We start from the raw sequence: 21,587 nt of genomic DNA on the forward strand, positions 1-21,587 counted from the left end.
CGACAGGAAACTTAATATTGTCGGTGGTGATTAGTTCTTACAGTTTTTCTTGAATACAGCTCTGTCCTTGTGATTTGCTTAAATCCTTCTTTTGTTAAATTAGGGCTTTCTTTTTTTGGTGGGTGGGGGATGGAGTTTCGCTTTTGTTGCCCAGGCTGGAGTGCAATGGTGTGATCTTGGCTCACTGCAACCTCCACCTCCTGGGTTCAAGCGATTCTTCTGCCTCAACCTCCCTAGTCGCTGGGATTACAGGCGCCCACTACCACACCCAGCTAATTTTTGTTATTTTTAGTAGAGACGGGGTTTCACCATGTTGGCCAGGCTGGTCTTGAACTCCTGACCTCAGGTGATCCACTTGCTTCGGCCTTCCAAAGTGCTGGGATTAGAGGCATGGGCCAATGTACCTGGCCAGGGCTTTATTTCTAATCTAAAAATGATTATGTGTTTTATTTGTATTAGAACATTTAAGTCACTTTAAGTATTTTCTGCAAGTAGGCAGTATACAAATAATTAATATGTGATAACATTAGGAGGTAGGGCCTTTAGGAGGTTACTATGCTTGAGTGTGGGTCCCTCTTGAATAGGAGTCATGCCCCTGTAGAAGAGACTTCAGACTCTCATCACTTTTGTCATGTGAGGACACAGCAAGAACATGCTTGAACCAGGAAGTAAGCACTGAGCAGACATCAAATCTGCCAGCACCTTGATCTTGGACTTCCCAGCCTCCAGGACTGTGGGAAATATATTTATATTGTTTATGAGCCATGCTGTCTATGATATTCTGAAGCAACTAAGTCATTAACAGCCTGAATTTGGCAAAGACAGAAAGGGATACTGAGATACTGCAAGGGTGCAGCTGTAACAAATATCTGAAAATGTGGAAGTGGATTTGGAACTGCTTAGTTGCTAGTGGCTGGAAACATTTTGAGTTGCATGCTAGAGAAAGCCTACATTGCTATGAATGGGCCATTAATGGTAATTCTAGTGAAAGCCCATAAGGAAAAGAAGAGAACTGCAGAGAAAGCTTCAGTCTTCTTAGAGAATCCTCAAGTAATCCTGAACAAAATGTTGGTAGGAAATATAGATGATAAGGGCCATTTTGATAGGTCTCAGAAATTATGAACATGTTATTGAACACTGAAGGAAAGGACCCTTGTTATAAAGTGGCAAAACTATTGGCTGAATCGTGTTCATGTTCTAGTGTTTTGTGGAAGGTAGAACTTGGGAGTGATGGAATTGGAGATTTGGTGAGGAAATCTCTAAGCAAAATGTTGAAGGAGCGTCCTGGCTCCTCCTGGCTGCTTATAGCAAAATAGGATAGGATAAAAATGAATTGAAGACAAAATTGTTAAGCAAAAAGCAACCAGAAATCAAAGATTTTGAAGATTCTCAGCTCATTCATCTTGAAAAGAATGAGAAAGACTGTTTAGGAGAGAGCACTAAAGGAGTGGCCAAGCAGCTATTTGATAAGGAGATTCGTATGGATGTGAACCATGGACTTAATGAGTGATTCCAGCAGTATAATTGCCAGTTGAAACCAAAGAGGAAAAGGTTCTTGGATTCTTGGATTTGACAGGATGGAACCATAGAGCTATTTGGCTCCAAATGTATACTATTTATTAAGACAAGGAAAGAGTAACCCTGAAGGTGATCCATAGGTCGTAAGACTGCCTCCTTGGTTTCCAAAGATTTGACCATTGTTTTCACCTCTTTTTCTTTTTTATGAGAGTGAGTCTTTGTCACCCAGGCTGGAGTGCAGTGGTACAAGCACAGCTCGCTGCAGCCTCAACTTCCTGGGCTCAAGAGACCCTCCTACATCAGTCTCCTAAGTAGCTGGGATCACAAGTACATGTCACCATGGTCCTGATATGCTTTTTTGCATCTAGTTTTGTAGAGATGGAGTCTTCCTGTGTTGTCCAGGCTGGTCTCAAACCCCTGGGGTCAAGTGATCCTCCTGCCTTGGCCTCCCAAAGTGCTGGGATGACAGATGTAAGCCACAGTGCCTGGCCTGTCTTGCTTTCAACAGGCCAGAAGGCTTCTATTCAAAGCCATGGGATGGCGTGGCTAACCATCAGAGCCCTGGGGACACAACCCCTGCCAGGTATTGCTGAAGGGGCAGAACCTCTGCCTCAGTATTTCTAGAAGGTGGCACTGCCACCCCAGTGGGTCTGGAGGCTGGAATCTACTCATTGGAACTGGAATGCAGTGCATCTAACCAAAGAGAATTATTCTTGAGCCTTAAGATCTCACAAAGTCTACCTTATAGTTTAGATTTAAATGGTATCTGTTAACTCTTTCTTCTTCCTATTTCTCCCTTTTGGAATGGAAATGTCCATCCAATGCCTGTCCCACCATTGTATTTTGGAAGCATATTACATGCTTGGTTTTACATGTTCACAGCTGGGAAGGAATTTGCCTCCGGATAAACCATCCTACTTTGAGTCTCATCATGTATATATTTTTTTTCAATGAGACAGTCTCACTCTGTTGCCCAGGCTGAAGTACAGTGGTATAATCTTGGCTCACTGCAACCTCTGCCTCCCAGGTTCAAGCAATTCTCCTGCCTCAGTCTCCCAAGTAGCTAGAATTACAGATGCCTGCCACCATGCCTGGCTAATTTTTGTATTTTTAGTAGAAATGGGGTTTCACCATGTTGGCCAGGCTGGTCTCGAACTCCTAGCCTCAAGTGATCCACCTGCCTCAGCCTCCCAAAGGGCTGGGATTACAGGTGTGAGTCACTATGCCCGACTGAGGTTCACCATATTTGATTTAGATATTTAGATGAGACTTTAGACTTAGACTTTAAAGTTGATGCTGGAATGAGTTACGATTTTGGAGGCTCTGGGGATGGAATAACTATTTTGCATGTAAGAAGCATGTGAATTTTGGGAACTCGGGCAGAATCCAATAGACTGAATATTTTTGTCTCCTTAAAATTTATACATTGAAACCTAATCTTCAATGTGATGGTATTTGGAGGTGGGGCCTTTGGGAGGTGACTAGGTCCTAAGGGCGGAACCCTCATGGATGGGATTAGTGCCCTAAAAGAGACTCCAGAGGGTTGCTTTGCTCTTTTTCTGCCATGTAAGGACACAGCAAGAAGACACCAGCCTGTGAACCAGGAAGCGAGGTCCTTACCAGATGCTAAATCTGCCAACACCTCGATCTTGAACTTCCCAGCCCCAAGAATTGTGAGAAATAAATCTTTGTCATTTATAAGCCACCCAACGTATGGTATCCTGCCATAGCAGCCTTACCAAGATGGAGTTGAAATTGCTTTGGAAATAAATCTCCTTTTGAAAAGGAGTGAACATTTCACTCAAATGCAGTGAATATTTACATCAAGTTCAGGAATTAAAGAACATGGTGTTTATACTTGTTTGCAAGGGCTGCTGAAACAAATTATCACACAAACTGGGTGGCTCAAGCAACGGAAATGTATTGGTTCACAGTTTGGGAGATGAAAAGTCTGAGATGCGGGTGTCAGCAGGATTGGTCTCTTCTGAAGGTGATGAGGGGAATGTATTTTACGCCCGTCTCCTAGCTTCCGGGGGTTTGCAGGTCTTCTGTCATTCCTTTTCTGGTAGATGCCTCACCTCCACCTCTGCCTTCATGTTCACCTGGTGACCTCCCTGCATGCATATCAGTCTCGGTGTCCAAATGTCCTCTTTCTATAAGGACACCAGTCATATTGGATTGCAGCCACCCTAATTACCTCATTTTAACTTGAGTCCCTCTTGTGAGACCCTATCACTCAATAAGGTCACAATCTGAGATAGCGAGAGAACTTCAACATCTCTTTTCAGAGGGGGACATAAGTTAACCCTTAATACTGTGCCTAGATTAAAAATATTAGTAAAGCGCGAGTATTTGGCTCTGATGATTTAACTTTGTGCTAATTTCTAGTACAGAAAGCTGGTTGGTCTTCTGGCCCTTCTACTCTCTAACAAGTGACTGCCCTTCTGGGTTTAGTTTCTTCTAAGGTAACTGTTATACAAATTTTGGATGAGATGGACACTGAGTACATTTCCCACTCTGACATCTGATATCTCTATGAACAGATATCATAGTGACTCACATTTATGAAGCACTTTATAGTTTACTAAGCATTATCAGCTAGTTCTGTTTCTATACGAACCATGTTAGATGCCTGTTATCCTCTGTGTCTTACGAGTGCAGAGAAATAGGTCACTTGTCCAGCCTTTTGCTGCTGGTAACAGCCATCTCTTGAGACCGCAGGTTGAACTTATTCTTCTATAACACAGCTCCAAATGTTGTGGAGCTAAAGCCATGAAACCTTTCAGGAAGTTAACATCTCCATCTCGTTACAGTAATTAATGCTATGACTTAACATTTCTACGGAATGCCAGACTTGATGCATTATTTGACACATTAGAACACTTAAAAAAATAAATCTTTGACTGGGCTTAGTGGCTCACACCTGCAATCCCAGCACTTTGGGAGAGCAAGGTGGGAGGATAGCTTCAGTCCATGAGTTTGAGACAAGCCTGGGCAACACAGTGAGACACTATCTCTAAAACAACAACAACAAAATCCAAGTGTGCATGTCAGGAATCCCAGGTACTCAGGAGGCTGAGGTGGGAGGATTGCTTGAGCCCTGGAATTTGAGGCTGCCTTGAGCTATGATTGCACCACTTGCTCTGGGAACAGAGCGAGATCCTGTCTCTAAACAACAAACAAATAAAATAAAATCTTCTGGTGATCTTAATTCTGGGATTGCAAAAATTGAAATACTGCACAGTACAATCTTCCAGACATTGTACAAAAGCGGATCACTTAGAGTTATCAGTAGTTGTTTCCAATATAAATAACATTCCTTGGAGAAATACAAGTTATTCAAGCTAGTGGATTTAAGTGTTCATTGATATATTGAGATTGAGGAAAGAACTGGTTTAACTGTATTCAAGAAAAGCATAAAACACTCATGTAGTTTTGAGTGGCTGAGAATCCTGTTGAGAGAAAAAGTAGGAAGTCAACGCAATTTATGATTTTATAAAATCTGCTCTTGGTCATTCAGAATAAAAGCAGACAAGCTACTTCCAGCCAATTGAATCCATAATCCAAGGACATTACATTTTGTTTTATAAATTAACAATGGTTTCTATTAAGAAAATACTAGACCTTAAGGATGCAAGGTCCATGCTAAGCACACTGTGACGTGTAAACAGGGGTGACGTAGGGGATTGAGTTAAAGGATTTAGTAGTCTTGGAGGACCTCAGGTCCACAGAGAGTGAGATGGGTCATGGGAACCATCTGCTCAGTGTGTTGTGAGGATTTTAAGAGCAAGAATTTCCTGTGTGGTTTTAGAGTGGCAGAGAAGGTTTTAATTAATGAAGTGACAATTGAGTGGCCTTTAAAGGAGGAGTGGGGTTTTAGGATGAAGAGGCATGTAAAGGAGAAGTAACTAACATTTACTGAGCATCTACTGTCCACCAGGTAATGTGCTAAGGATTTGACACCTTATAGAAAGACTTTTGGATAGGTCTGAAGCAGGGGCTTTGCGGCTTTGCTGGAGGAGGATACAATGTTACAATTGTTGCAGTGACTGTGTTACATAGTAATGTGGTTGATAAAAAGAGTCTGTTGACCCAGTTATATTAATAGATACAAAGTTACTTTAAAGCTTGGGTGTAGTGGCTCACACCTGTAATACCAGCAATTTGGGAGGCTAAGGTGGGAGGATTGCTTGAGGTCAGGAGTTTGAGACCAGCCTGGGTAACATAGCAAAACCTTGTCTCTACAAAAAATTCAAAAATTGGTGAGGTGTGGTGGCACATGCCTGTAATCCCAACTACTCAGATACATCTGGGAAATTGCCTTCTGCCTCATTCATCTTCGCAGTAATTACTTAAGAATGGGTTGGAGTTGTTGTTTATCACTTACCTACATGGGTTAGATAGGCACATCTATAGGTGCATAAGCAGAGTCAGGTGATCACGTGGGAAGAAGTCAGGAGGGATTCCCACCTAGGGAATCCACCCTGTGAGTGATTGCTGTGGTCTACAGGCCTAGAATCCCATGGAAATGCTAGAGGTACAGGACACGGTATTTCTACCTGGGAATACTGTGGCCATTTCTGTACATTCCCGTGTTTTTACCACTAAAGAAATTTTATTTTATTTTGCTATTTTAAGTTTTTAGAGACAGGGTCTCACTCTGTCGCCCAAGCTGGAGTGCAGCGGCACCATCATAGCTCACTGCATCCTCGACCTCGAGCTCAAGCGATCCCCCTGCCTCAGCCTCCCAAGTAGTTGAGACTATAGGCATGTGCCACCATGCCTGGCTCATTTTTAAATTTTCTGTACAGGCACGGTCTTGCTGTGTTTCCCAGGCTGGTCTGAAACTCCTGACCTCAAGCGATCCTCCTGGCTTAACCTCCAAAAGTGCTGGGATTACAGGTGTGAACCCACAGCTTTAAAATAACCTTTTATCTATTAATACAACTAGGTCAACAGACTCTTTTATCGAACTATAGATTTTATCAAAATCTATAATATAATATAATGGATATAATGGCGTAAGGTTACTATATGCCCAGGTTTTAAAGTAACCTTATATCTGTTAATATAACTGAGTCAACAGACTCTTTTTATCAACCACATTATCATGTAACAGGGCCATTGTAACAATCGTGACTCTGATTTATTTTATTTAATCTGCACAAGAATAATCCTGCCTAATGCTGTTGGCCAACAGCCAAAGACCACCAAGAACACCACACAAAGTCAGTATCACTTGCAGCAGCAAAGAAGACAACACACCTGGAAAACCATGATGTGTCTCAAAAGGCAGGTGGATCACTTGAGATCAGGAGTTTGAGATCAGCCTGGCCAACATTGTGAAACCCCATGTCTACTAAAAATACAAAAATTAGCTGGGCACGATGGCGGGCACCTGTAATCGCAGCCACTTGGGGCAGATACAGGAGAACTGATTGAACCTGGGATGTGGAGGGTGCAGTGAGCCGAGATTGCACCACTCCACTCCAGCTTGGGTGACAGAGTGAGACTCCATCTCAAAAACAAAACAAAAAACAAACAAGAAAAGGAGGCTGTTAAGGAAGGCAGCCTTAAGTGCAGCCAGCCGTCTCATCCAGGAGACATGTGAGTCCACACAACATTTGTCTGTGGCTTTATTTTGGAATGTACAGATCACAGTAAGCAGGTGTTCATAGAGTTTATGTTCAGATAGGTTATTATAGAAATCACAGTTTGGGCTTGGTACAGTTTTATTTGGCCTGCAAGTCACAGAGTGATTTGTTGTTAAAAAACTGATTTGTGTTTCTTTTTCTTTTCTTTTTTCTTTTTTTTTTTTTTGACACAGACTCTCATTTCTTCACCCAGGCTAGAGTACAGTGGCACTATCTTGGTTCGCTGCAACATCCATCTTCCAGGTTCAAGCAATTTTCCTACCTCAGCCTCCCCAGTAGCTGGGATTACAAGCACATGCCACCATGGCCAGCTAATTCTTGTATTTTTAGTAGAGACGGGGTTTCACCATGTTGGCCAGGCTGATCTCGAACTCCCAACCTCGTGCTCTGCCTGCCTCAACCTCCCAAAGTACTGGGATTACAGGCATGAGCCACCATATCTGGCCAATCCTATTCTTTTTTATGGTATTATTCTATGGTGTATGTATGTCACATTTTCATTGTCCAATCCACCGCCGATGGACATTTAGGTTGATTTCATGTCTTTGCTATAGTGAATAGTGCTGCAATGAACATATACATGGATGTATCTTTATGGTGGAATGATTTATCTTCCATTGGGTATATATCCAATAATGGGATTGCTGGATTTGTGGTATGCCCATTTTGAGATCTTTGAGAAATCTCTGAACTGTTTTCCACAGTGACTGAACTAATTTACATTACTAGCAATCTGGAACTTTCACAATCTTTGTATCACTCCCTAACATACTCATTAACCTATTAGAATGCTTGGTTTCTTCTTCAATAACAGCTTCCTTAAAAATCAATAACTTGCCATTAATTCCAATAACCCCTTCTCTGTCATTCTCCTGGAACTCATTGAAGCATTGAACATTGTTGGCTAAGTCTTTTTATCAGAATTTTCCAACATTGGTTTCTATGATATTGTATTCTTCTGGTTTTCTTCTTTGATTTCTGAACATTTTTTTCCTTTCTTTTTTCCTGGATCTTCTTTCATTACCTACCTCCTCAACACACATATTCAAAGTTGAACTGTCCATAGCTCTCTCCTTTCTCTCACTATAATCTCTACCTGAATAGTTTTGAGTTTTTAAGTTATGTTAGTGACTCTGTCTTAGTTCATTTTCTGCTTCTATGATAGAATACCACAGACTTGGTAATTTGTAAAGAAAAGAAATTTATTTGGCTCATGGTTCTGGAGGCTGGGAAGTCCAAGAGCATGGTGCTGGTATCTGGCCCATAGTGGAAAGGTAGAGGACAGAAGCAATTGTGCACATCTGAGAGCAGCTGTGGGAGATAAACCACAAAGGGCTGGGCTTGTTTTTATAGCCACCCACTCTAGTGATAATTTACCCACTCGTAAGATGATTGCAATAATCCATTCATGAGGGTTCCCTCCTCATGACCCAGTTAATCCATACTTGGCCCCACCTCCCAACACTGTTGCTTTGGGGATTAAGTTTTTAACACATTAACTTTTTTTTTAATTTTAAGTTCTGGTATACATGTGCAAGATGTGCAGGTTTGTTACATAGGTAAATGTAATATATGAACTTTTGAGGGACACATGCAAACCGTAGAAACTATCTATACTGAGTTTCTGATCCTAATAAACCAATTGCATGTTGGACATCTCAAAGATAAACTACCCATACTTCTTACTCTATATGTCGAGTAAATGTATTGTTCTCTTTATTTTGCCTCTATTCTTTCTCCTGTTTCCTATTTCTTATGTCATTAATGCTTTTCAAGTCATTCAAATTCAAAACTTTGGAGACATCTGTATCTCCTCTACCCCCAATTTTATTCAAATTCTAGTTTGTTTCTAAGGCCTAATTCTGCTCCTACCAACTCTATTCTCACTGCTACAATCTCATTACTTCTGTTCTAAACTACACAATTGCCTCTAACTGAATGTTCCAACTCTACAATGTCCATTTCAGCTTGTACATTCTGTTGTCAGGTCAGTTTTCCTGAAGTACAACATGAAAGCATTGAGCTGCACTGCTCAGAAACCTTCATTATTTCTCTATGCAAATGTGTAAACTCTTCCATGTCCATCATTTTTCCCCACACCCACCTATTTAGTTCAATTTTCTATATATCCCTCGATGTACCCTCACTCCAAACAAAGTAAACTTACACTTTTCACACATGACCCACATTTTTCATCCTCTGGCATTGGGACTCAGGTTGTTTTCCACATCTAGAGACAGATCTGGAATGATCTTTCTTCCATCTCTAGAACCACAAGACCCACTCATTCTTCACGGCTCTGCTTATACACTACTTCCTCCACAAAGCTTACCCTGATTCTGCTCAGTTTGAAATGACACAGTAACATCTTTATTTCTCTTAGTACTTTAAGCCCTGTATTATAAGTATCTTTTCTGGTGGATTATGAGCTCTTTAATGGCAACACCTAGGTCTGATGTACTTCCTTCTTTTCAATAAATATCTCTTGGATGTCATTGTACACAGCCATAATAGCATTGTGGGAAAGAAATGAAGATTTTGCTCGACATGTAATCAATCCATTCTGTAACTTTGTAAGAACAAAGTTACTGTGTTAGAATAGTAGGAGACATTTTCATGGAGAAGTTGGAAATTAAATTAGCCTTTGAAAAGGGTAATGGAGGGTGTGGTAGATAGGAAGTGCTGGGCATCTGGAAGTGGGGGCAAAAGAAGGGAAAGTTGAAACCATTGGAGAAAACCAAAAACCAAGATATGTAGTTAGTAATCTCTGACTTTTAGCTCTCTGTTCCAGATTGGTTCTCTGTTTCTAAGGATACCTTAGGATAAATTGATCTCATTTCCAGCAACTCTCACTCACCTCCATCTTGAGGAAGGACAGGGCCATTATTTCGGACAGCTGACCAAAACATCTACTTGCAAGAATTAACAAAGTGAGTAGTAACAATGTTCAGTTTTTAATGCAAAGGAAAGTGGGAATTTGTGTCTGAAATGTCTACACATTCCAGACTTCCTGAAATTCTTCCATCTGGATTCGCAGATGGAAGTGTCACAGAAATGGTGGGGAGAGGTTTAGGTTTTTGTTTTTGTTTTTGTTTTTGTTTTTGTTTTGCAGGCTCTATAATACCACTTGGTGGGAGTTAAAGTGAAATTATAAAGGAACAGACCTCTCTCCCAGCACTATTACAGGTTCTGAGATGGAGAAGCCACTGAAATTAGAGGGTTAGAAATTAGACAAGTTCTCCAAGGATACATTCTCAACAGATTAGGTTCAGTGCAGCTTTGAGCTACAATTCTTATTGGCCCTTTCATCTTACTTAATCATTTATTCCCCCTAGAATCCTGATGTTCACACCTGGGATAGCCTTCTGTTAGCTGAATGAAAAGTGCAAAAAGACTGCATATTTGAGACTCTATCAGAAAGGAATCATACCATTTCCAGCCTCCCTCAGGAAAATATGTTCATCTATGTTCCAGATGTTCCCATTGCCATCTCCACTCAGCCCTGGACTACAGGAAGTGAATTAAACCCTTCATGTACATTTGGGACTCTTTCTTCTTTTGCTCTGTGATTCAGTCTAGCTAATGAGCAGCCCATCTGGGTTAAAGGGGGTAGGAGACATTTCCCTTAAATTTAAGCAGCCTAAATAAATAAATTCTCCCAATACATTTTTCTTCTCTCTTCAACAAGAATCAGGTAAGCAATCTTACTTTACTCCCTAACTCAAATGAATCCCATTTGGATTCATTAGGAAATATTTTTAAACTCTTAGAAGGAAGAAAAAATGTTTTGTGTAAAGTGATACTGTGTTATCATTGTTTTTAAGTCTAGCTTCCTGAAAACTACGTAAGATAGTAAAAGGGTTACGAGAACAAAGGCATCATAATGTGTTTGCAGCCTTGAGTCTTGGGTTTACCAGATAAGGTCAATTTAATAAAAAAAAAAAAAATTCTTATGGCATATGAAAGTAAAAAGAATCTGAGTCAATGTGTGGTATTTTAGGCCAAAGCTTATAATTAATTCTTTTAATGGTATTTCATATTTTCCTTTGCCATTTTGGCATTAGAAGGATTTAGGAATTCTCTCAACATCCAAGCCCTGTAGCAAAATAAATATGCATTAAGTTTGCTACTTGAAACTGCAGTGGATGTGTTGATGTTTAATCTTTGTTTTTAAACAAATAAGCGGTATTGTGAGTTCTGGTTTGAAACTACCTAAGCCAGGAAGCATAAAGAATGTGTATGTTTGCTGGTGAAAGGAAAGAGTGCGATTTCCTTTGCATTTGAAATCAACATTAATCTCCATATTATTGTATAAGTGCAATTCACGATGCCTCAACTCTTGCTGAAAGTTATGCTGATAGAGTAAACTGGCCCAGAAATATTATTTCAGCTGATAGTGATAAAGGATAAATACTTTGATTTTGTTTACTTCTGTGTCTCCAGTGCTAGAACATTTCACATATTGCTGTAGGAGTGTAAAATGGCTTACACTTAACACAAGCCTGGCACACTAGAGATGGGGTCTCTACCAAAAATACTAAAAAAGAAAAAGAAAATTTAGCTAGGCATGGTGGCACACGCTTGTAATTCCAACTACTCGGGAGGTTGAGGCATGAGAATCATTTGAATCTGGAAGGTGGAGGCTGCAGTGAGGTGAAATCATGCCACTGCACTCCAGCCTGGGTGACAGAGTGAGACTCTGTCTCTGTCTCCGTCTCTCTCTGTCTACTTGGTAGAAGAGAGATACTGGATTTTTCTCTAGGAGTTTCTCCTCCTCCCACCCTACAGCCATCACCCTCCCAATTTTACACACACACGTATTTGCACACAAAGAGACACAGGAAGCTACACATATGCAGACACACGTGCACACACACATGCACACATACATGTACCTACACATGCACACACACATACACATGTGCACCCCCAAATCGACACACGCACATGTGCACCTAGACATGTATGCAAACCGACACACACATTCACACACACCACAGTAGCCTGTTCTCTAAAACGCCACTTCCCTTGCATCTTCCCTCTCTCTCTCCTCCTCATCAGCGCTTTGCCCATCCTGGGTCCCAGTTCCTCAGCATCTCCCAGGATGAAGTCCCTGAGACACCCTATTAGAATCTCCTGAGGGCTTCAGATTAGAAGGGAATCAAGAGAAATAACCACTAAATGCATGTGGTCTGGGTGAGATCCTGGAACAGAAAATGAACATTAGCACAGAAAATCATGCAATGTAAGTACGGTCTGCTTAGAGGCGAAGCTGGGTGAGGGGGGATCTGGGAACTCTCTGTACCATTTTTGCAGCTTTTCTGTACGTTTCAAATGAACTCAAAATAAAAAGTTTTTAAAAGTCACCTTGGGAGTTTTTTGAATTGATGTTCCTGAACCCAGTGCAGACCCAGGGAATGAGAAACTCTAGGGGTAGGCTCCAAGTAGCTACATTTTTTTTAGACCCCATCTCCAAATGCAGTCATGCTCTGAGGTTGTGGCGGTTGGAACTACAGCAGATGGACTTTGAAGGGACACAATTTAGCCCCTAAAAGTCTAACATACTGATTCCCTGTAAACCTCTGGCCATTCTCCCAGGACACACGTACTCTGCTCTGGGCACAGCCCCAGGGCTGTATTACCCATGAACCACACAGGCTCTGGAGAAGGGCAGCAGCGCAGAACCCCATTTTTACTTCCATTCCCTTCCCCTAGTTAGGGTTTGAGGGTGGCTGACAGATCCACCCTTGGGCCAGCCTAGCATTAGGGACCCTGGAAGGATCATCCTTTGAGGCCAGGAGCAGAGCAGAAGGCAGGACATAATGGAGATGAGAAGGGCACAGGCTCTCACAGGCCAGGCCAAGAGCTGCCCACTCCATGTAGCTACATTTTTAGCAAGCATCCAGGGAGCCCTGCCTTTCCATGAAGGCTGAGAACCACCTTTCATGTGCTCACATATGTGAACCAAGCAAGGCTGCATGCACTAGCCCAGCATGGGCCATGGAACTTCCTTTTTTCTTTGTTTCTTTTCTTGTTTAGAGACAGGATCTCGTGCTGTCACCCAGGCTGGCATGCAGTGGTGCAGTCACAGCTCACTGCAGGCTTGACTTCCTGGGATCAAGTGATTCTCCCACCTCAGCCTCCTGAGTAGCTGGGACTACAGGCAAACACCACTGTGCTCAGCTAATTTTGAACTTTCTATGAGGATGGAAATGTTCTATATTTGTGCCGTCCAATACAGCAGCCACCTGTGGCTACTAAGCCCTGGAAATAGGGCTAATGGGAGGCTGAGGCATGAGAGTCGCTTGAACCCAGGAGGCAGAGACTACAGTGAACCAAGATCATGCCACTGCACTACAGCCTGGATGACAGAGCAAGACTCCATCTCAAAAAGTAAATAAATGAATAAATAAATAAAAATTGTATTTAATTTTAACTTTAAAAGTCACATATGGCCAGTGGCAGGCAGATAGGCACATATCTTCAGCCCTCTCCTCTTCCATCCCATCCCACACTGTTCACAAACCACAGGGTGACATTTTCCCCTTAACACCAGAACTCAAGGGGGTGACCTGTATCCAGGCAGGCCTCTGGGGGAGGGGAGGGGCTTGCAAGTGCCTATTGCAATCAGCCTCCCTCCCCACCCACCAGCCACAAGTGACCCTGGATGGCAAAAAGGAGTCTTCCCCAAAAGTCAGTCCAAAATAAAATAGGGCACAGGCTGGACGCACTAGCTCACACCTGTAACCCTAGCACGTTGGGAGGCCAAGGCTTGAGCCCAGGAGTTCGAGACCAGCCTGGACAATATAGTGAGACCTCTTCTCAAAAAAATAAACAAATAGAATAAAACAAAATAGGGCACAGATGCATTGTAATTTGAGTCTCCAAAATCCAAACACCTAGGCCCTTTGAGTTCAGATAGGAACATGTCTTCCCCTTGGTCCAGCCTTGTCTAAGCACCCACAGCCCACACAGCCCTGCACTGGGCCACTGTTGCTCTGAAACCGGATTGGAATTTACATATGGAATGGAAATGCTCAAGACAGGGCAGCCAAGGGCTGCATCAATAATAAATGTGCGGCCACAGATTGCTCTCAGAGGCATCTTTCCCTTCAAAGCACGCAGTGTCCAGGATCCTAGACCCCTGAGAGACAGGGACAGCCTCGTTTGTCTTCCAGGGCAGGACTGGGATGGGCCAGGGTCTGAGAGGGGTCACCAGGACAGGCTTTGTTCCAGCCACAGCCCAGACCTCTGCCCTCCAGGGTGGGATGTAGAAGGCCTTCTTGTACCCTACCCATTGGCTGCATCTGGCCCCAGATTTGAGGCCTCGATAATGAAAGCCCCTGGATGGCTTCCTCTCCCCTTGTGGGGGGCAACTCCCCGATGGGGTTAATGAAGATGTCAGAAATGCAGCAGAGGCTGGAAGATGGGAGGACAGAGATTCCCAGGCTGTGACCCCTGGTAGGAGCTGGGGCTCACCCCGCTGGCCTGTCACCTGCGTTGCAGAGCATTTGTGGGAGGACCCTCATCTGCTGTCAGAGAGCCTGCAGTCTGGAAAGGACAATCTGAGAGGCATTGTCTTAGAGCAGACCCAAGACAAGCGTTCAGGGTCCTAAAGTTTTCCTGGGAGGTGATCCCGGGAGACACTTTCAGGGGAACCACTGAAACAAGGGAGGTATTTTGGACTAAATTGTGTCCCTGTTCAAATTTATATGTTGAAGCCCTAACCACCAATAGGACTGTATTTGGTGAAAGGGCTTTTAAGGAGATCATTAAGGTTAAGTGAGGTTATAAGGGTAGGTTCCTAATTTCATAGGTCTGATGTCCTTATAAAAAGAGGAAGAGACACCAGAATCTCTCTCTCTCTCTCTCCTTGAAAGCACAGAGGAAAGACCATGTGAAGATGCAGCTGGAAGGTGGCCATGTGCAAGCCAGAAAGCGAGCCCTCACCAGGAACCAACCCTGACAGCACCTTGATCTAGACATCCAGCCTGCAGAACTGTGAGAAAATAAACTGCTGCTGCTTAACCACCCAATCTATGGCAGCCCTAGCCAAGTCATACAGGAGGGAAGGTGGCCAATAAAGAGTGTGTTGTTAAACCAGCTACCCCTGTAGGCAATGAAGGTTGGCCTACTGCAGAACTCTCTGGAACATGGCATAAACGCTTCAGAGTTACCCACCCAAGAGGGCAGGCTCATGCATTTATCAACTAATTCCTGAAAGTCACTGAGGATGACCTTCAGAAGGTGATAATGCCCTAGATGTGGAACAGCTTCAGAGAAAGCTCTAGGGCAAAGTGACATGGCTACTGGTAGCAGGATATGAGGCCGGTGTGCAGTGAGAAGGTAAGTCCCAGGGAATATGGGCAAGCAGCAGTGAAATCTGCATGTGGCAGCCTAGCTGAGGTGGGAGCCTGGTGAAAAACGCAATGCACACTCAGAGGGCCCAGCTGAAAAGAGCTGGAGGAAAGGGCTGAGTACAGAGGTTTGAGTGGAGTTCATGGATAGTGAACACCCAAGGTTTAGCATAAGTCAAAAGCTGTTACAACTTAGTGATAGGACAGGGCTGCCAGTCAGGAGGAGAGTGTCAGAACCATGGCCAGGCTAGCAGGTAGGCAGTGGGGCAATACATACCCCAACCTTTCCTCCCACGTTGCCCAGGCTGGCGTGCAGTGGTGTGACCTCGGCACACTGCAACCTCTGCCTCCCAGGTTCAAACAATTCTCCCACCTCAGCCTCTGGAGTAGCTGGGATTACAGACATACACCACCATGCCCGGCTAATTTTTGTATTTTTTCTTAAAGACAGTGTTTTACCATGTTGGCCAGGCTGGTCTCAAAATCCTGACCTCAGGTGATCCACCTGCCTTGGCCTCCCAAAGTGCTGGGATCACAGGTGTGTACTGCACCAGCCTATGCAAAAATTCCTAGAGAAGGGGTAGTAACTCTTGGGTCATCAAGGCATTGTCATGGAAAGGGGCAGAAACTCCCAGGTGTTACGATGTCAGTGTAAACTGACATGGCACACTGGTGGGTATATCTTATAGAAAGTTGCTTCTACCCTGTCCCTGTGTTTAGTTTTTTGGGCTTTTTGTTTGTTTGTTTGTTTTGGTTTTTTTTTGGGGGGGACAGAGTCTCACTCTGTCACCCAGGCTGGAATGCAGTGGTGCAATCTCGGCTCACTGCAACCTCAGCCTCCCAAGTAGCTGGGATTACAAGCGCAGACCACCATGCCCAGTTAATTTTTGTATGTTTAGTAGAGATGGAGATCCACCATGTTGGCCAGGTTGGTCTCGAACTCCTGACCTCTGTTGATCCACCCGCCTCAGCCTCGCAAAGTGCTGGGATTACAGGTGTGAGCCACCATGCCAGGTCCTGTCCCTGTTTTAACTAGTCCTCAGTTTGGTCCAGTGTCCAAGCCCCACCTCTGGAGTCAAGTCCTCCCTCCTACCTCCCTTTGAGAGGGTGGAGCGATGGCCTTTCCCCCAAACTGCCCTAATTCTGGCTGGCAAGATCTTACAGGGTGCAAGGGGAGGGATGGAGAGGATGAGGTTGCATAGACAGGGTTTCTATTACAGCCATAAATCCTTTGTCTCTCGGAAACGTGGACACTCTTCCCGATAATAGGCATTTTTTTGGAAGAGCATTTCTTCGAGAAGGTTTGTTTTCCCAAGACCAAGGCATGTCTCAGACACTCTTTACCCAGGCACTACAAGGCCATAAAGTTTCCAGTCTCCTCTCCCACTCTGTGAATTACAGCCTCTTCCTGCTCATTCATTATTCATTGTTACGGTGACATATCCCGCCATCCAATTCATTGTCTCCAAATGCTGACTTCATCTCCTTCCTTAAAAGCTCATCCAGCTGGAATTTCTTCTGAGAAACTCCTGGGCCTTACATTGGTATTATCTTTTCCTGAACAGGCATGATCCACTTAGAACTTTATTGGAGATCTTGTAAAAGAGCCCTTCGGAAACAATCAGGGCCTCCATGTGTCACCAATCACTTAGCCCACAGAGAGGACAAACAAGTGCTAAATGCAGTTGCCGGTTGCCGCGGCACTGCAGAGAAAATTCAAGGTGTCATCCTGCAGCTTCCCTGGGGTCAAGAAGACTCCAAACACCACCACCCGCCTCCCAACACTCCGGATCCTAAGAGTCCATCCTGACCACCAAGGTCATTGGCTGCCTGGCGACAGTGGAGAATGGGCCAACATTTTGAGTTCCCACAGGTAGGGAAGAGGCTGTCCACCAGCTGAGGAGTGAGATGGAACATGAACCTCTTTTTAGGGGCCTGTGGACCCCACAGAATGGAAATTAAGGAAAATTCTGTTTTTTTTCCAGGGAAATTCCGGGCACCTCGCTAGCCCCAAAAGTAAATAAGTCAGTTATTAAAAACAAAAGGTAATAGGAGGGCCAGGCACGGTGGCTCACACCTGTAATCCCAGCCCTTTGGGAGGCCAAGGCGGGTGGATTACCTGAGGTCAGGAGTTCCAGACCAGCCTGTCCAATGTGGTGAAACCCTGTCTCTACTAAAAATAAAAAATTAGCTGGGCGTGGTGGTGCATGCCTGTAATCCCAGCTACTTGGGAGGCTGAAGCAGAAGAATTGTTTGAACCCGGGAGGCAGAGATTGCTGTGAGCCAAGATCACACCATTGCACTCCAGTCTGGGCAACAAGAGCAAAACTCTCTCTTGGGGGGAAAAAAAAAAAAAAAAAAAAAAAAAAAAAAACAGGTAATAGTAGCCTAAAGCAATAAACCAAGAAAGTTGGAGTTCCTGAGATGTTTGCTTTCCCTATAGAAACTAAAGATAATATCTTACTATATGTCCCTGCGTTGTGTTTCAGAAACTCAGACCTCCACTGAAGGCCTGAGATAAAGGGGAACTGAAGACTGAATTCTGAGCACTGTTCTTCAGTTAACATTTTTCTCTGCTGACCTCAAAGTTTTAAACAAAGTTTCTCCTCCTTAACCAATTGCAAATCAGAAAATCTTTGCGTCTACGTATGACCAGTAAGCCCTCACTTCGAGATATCTCACCCTTTTAGGCTTAAACCAATGTGTAACTTCCATGTACTCATTCACAATTTTGCCTGTAGCTTCTGCTTTTCTGAAATTTACCTCTGCCTTTAAAAACTTTTGCCTGCAAGCCATCGGTGAGGCCAGGATTTGAGCAATTTACTACCTGGTCCTTCTTGCTTGGGACCCTGCAAATAAATGCCCGCCTCCCTCCCTCTCTCCGTGCGTGCCTGCTTTCCTTCCTTCCTTCCTTCCTTCCTTCCTTCCTTCCTTCCTTCCTTCCTTCCTTCCTTCCTGCCTGCCTGCCTGCCTGCCTGCCTGCCTTTCCTTCCTTCCTTCCTTCCTTCCTGCCTGCCTTCCTGCCTTCCTTCCTTCCTTCCTTCCTGCCTTCCTTCCTTTCCTTCCTTCCTTCCGCCCTCCCGTTGTTCCATCTCCTTCCTTCCTTTATTTTCTTTCTTTCCTTTTCCTTCCTTCCTTCTCTCTTTCCCTCCCTCCCTCCCTTCTTTCCTTCCTTCTTTCCTTCCTTCCTTCCCTCCCTCCCTCCCTCCTTCTTCTTTCTTTCTTTCTTTCTTTCTTTCTTTCTTTCTTTCTTTCTTTCTTTCTTTCTTTCTTTCTTTCTTTCTTTCTTTCTCTTTCTTTCTTTTTCTTCCTTTCTTTCTTTCTTTCTTTCTTTCTTTCTTTCTTTCTTTCTTTCTTTCTTTCTTTCTTTCTTTCTTTCTTTCTTTCTCTCTCTCTCTCTCTCTCCTTCCTTCCTTCCTTCCTTCCTTCCTTCCTTCCTTCCTTCCTTCCTTCCTTCCTTCTTTCCTTCCTTCCTTCCTTCCTTCCTTCCTTCCTTCCTTCTTTCTTTCTTTCTCTTTCTTTTTCTTCTCCCCTCTCTCTCTCTTTCTTTCCTTTGACAGGATCTCACTCTGTTGCCCAGGTTGGAATGCAGTGGTATGATCTCGGCTCACTGAAGCCTCAGCCTCTCCAGCTCAGGCAGTCCTCCCACTTCAGCCTCCCAGGTAGCTGGGACAACAAGCACACACCACCACGCTCAGCTAATTTTTTGTATTTTTTGTAGAAATGGGGTTTTGCCATGTTGCCCAGGCTGTTCTCGAACTCCTGACCTCAAGTGATTCACCCACCTAGGCCTCCCAAAGTGCTGGGGTTACAGGCGTGAGCCACCACACTCAGCCCATTTCTTTTTTTTTTTTTTTTTTTAAGACAGAGTCTCGCTCTGTCGCCCAGACTGGAGTGCAGTGGTGTGATCTCAGCTCACCGCAGCCTCCATCCACCTCCCAGGTTCAAGGGATTTTCCTGCCTCAGCCTCCAGAGTAGCTGGGATTCCAGTCACGAACCACCAAGCCAAGCCTGGCTAATTTTATATATTTTTTAGTAGAGTCAGGGTTTCACCATGTTGACAAGGCTGGTCTCCAACGCCTGACCTCAAGTGATCTGTCTGCCTAGGCCTACCAAAGTGTTGCTATTGCAGGCATGAGTCACTGCACCCAGCCAATATATTTAGATACACAAATACTTACCATTGTGTTGCAATTGCATGCAGTGTTCAGTGCAGTCACACACCGTGCAGGTTTGTAGCTTCGGAGCAATAGGCTACATCATCCAGTCTAGGTGTGTAGTAGACCACACGATCTAGGTTTGCATCAATACACTTTATGATTTCACACAACCATGAAATCACCTAACGATGCATTTCTCAGAAACTATTCTTGTCATTAAGCAACACATGACTCTCTATATGAGTTACTAAATATGTTAAAACTGATCAAATTGTATACATTTTTTTTTCCCAAGACTGAGTTTCCCTCTTGTTGCCCAGGCTGGAGTGCAATGGTGAGATCTCAGCTCATTGCAAGCTCTGCCTCCCGGGTTCAAGAGATTCTCCTGCCTCAGGAGTAGCTGGGATTACAGGTGCCTGCCACCACACCCAGCTAATTTTAAAAAAATATGTGCCGTATTACATACCACAATTATACCTGAATCAAATTGGGGGGAAAAAAGTCAACTCAAGGAACTAGAATAAAACATTTTGAGAAGGAGAGATTCACCTCCCCACTGGCCCTGAATTTCCACATCTTTTAAACCAACTTCTAATTTTAGACAGAAGAGAAAGAAAAGGAAAAGAAAAAAAGACACCAAAGTGAGACATCACTTTAGAAAAGTGTTGAAAATACATTAAACACTGGGGTATTACCATAATAAATGAAATGAATAATTCTAGATCTGTCTTATCAAATATTTAAAAATATTTAAAATTAGCAAGTACAAAGAAAATTAGTGTTGAGTAAATAGTTTTAATGAATATATCCTATTGTGTTCTAATGAGGGTTTTTTAAATTTTGATTTTATTTTTGTAACAGAATCTTTGCTTTCCAAGTCTTCTTAAAGGGACTTTATTATTCCATATGTTTAAAACACAATTTAAAGAGAATGAATCCATTTTAAACTAGATAATGAAGTTCCCACAGGGCACAGATATGTGCTCTGACTTGTCTCGTGTACAGACTTCTTGCCAGGTCCTTGGGTTGATTCCCAGTTTCTTTCTTTCTTTCTTCTTTTCTTTCTTTCTTTTCCTTCCTTCCTTCCTTCCTTCCTTCCTTCCTTCCTTCCTTCCTTCCTTCCTTCCTTCCTTCCGTCCTTCCTTCCTTCCTTCCTTCCTTCCTTCCTTCCTTCCTTCCTTCCTTCCTTTCTCTCTCTCTCTCTCTCTCTCTTTCTCTCTTTCTCTCTTTCTTTCTTTCTTTCGAGACAGAGTCTCACTCCATCACCCAGGCTGGAATATAGTGGTGCAATCACAGCTCACTGCAGCCTCAACCTCCCGGGTTCAAGTGATCCTCCCACCTTAACCTCCCAAGCAGTTAGGATACAGATGCGTGCCACAATGTTCAGCTAATTTTTTGTATTTTTTGTAGAGATGGGGGTCTCACTGTGTTGCCCAGGCTGGTCTTGAACTCCTGAGCTCAAGCAAACCCCCTGCCTCGGCCTCCCAAAGTGCTGGGATTACAGGTGTGAGCCACCTCACTTGGTCCTGTTTCTTTTCTGTTTTCAGGCCTTACACAAGTCATACTGCCACTCTGAGCCTCAGTTTCCCCATTTGTAACACAGAGACAATAATCCCTCAACCCCAAGTAGCCTGAGCCATGGCACACACTATGGAGATGGAAGAAGGATTTCCTTCCTGTATAGCAATAGCTGATAATTATTTGATTTGATACTCAATTAGCCCTGAAACTGTTATCTCCCAAAAGGATATCTGAAGGGAGAAAATGATCATGCTTGTTGCCTTCATTCAAGCCTGAGTGCTGTTTATACAATAAACTAGGTACTTCTGGATGTAACATAAAACATTCTTAAAATAATCCCACCTTTCATTCCTCACCTGCCAGACAGCTGAACCACA

At 43.5% G+C, this 21,587-nt stretch overlaps 1 long non-coding RNA gene across 11 annotated transcripts in view; it reads left to right on the plus strand.

Moving 5' to 3' along the window:
- LOC140709630 (uncharacterized) overlaps positions 1-21,587 on the plus strand; it is a 65,858-nt gene that overhangs the window by 17,936 nt on the left and 26,335 nt on the right. For 3 of the 11 annotated variants that reach the window (XR_012090276.1, XR_012090275.1, XR_012090280.1), the window contains 3 exons: positions 9,951-10,102; positions 10,508-12,417; positions 15,058-17,402. This is a non-coding gene — a long non-coding RNA (uncharacterized lncRNA). The other 8 variants (XR_012090274.1, XR_012090271.1, XR_012090279.1 and 5 more) reach the window with 7 other exon arrangements.

Source organism: Chlorocebus sabaeus, chromosome 21 (assembly GCF_047675955.1).
Source record: "Chlorocebus sabaeus isolate Y175 chromosome 21, mChlSab1.0.hap1, whole genome shotgun sequence".
In the NCBI taxonomy this organism is placed as follows: Eukaryota; Metazoa; Chordata; class Mammalia; order Primates; family Cercopithecidae; genus Chlorocebus; species Chlorocebus sabaeus.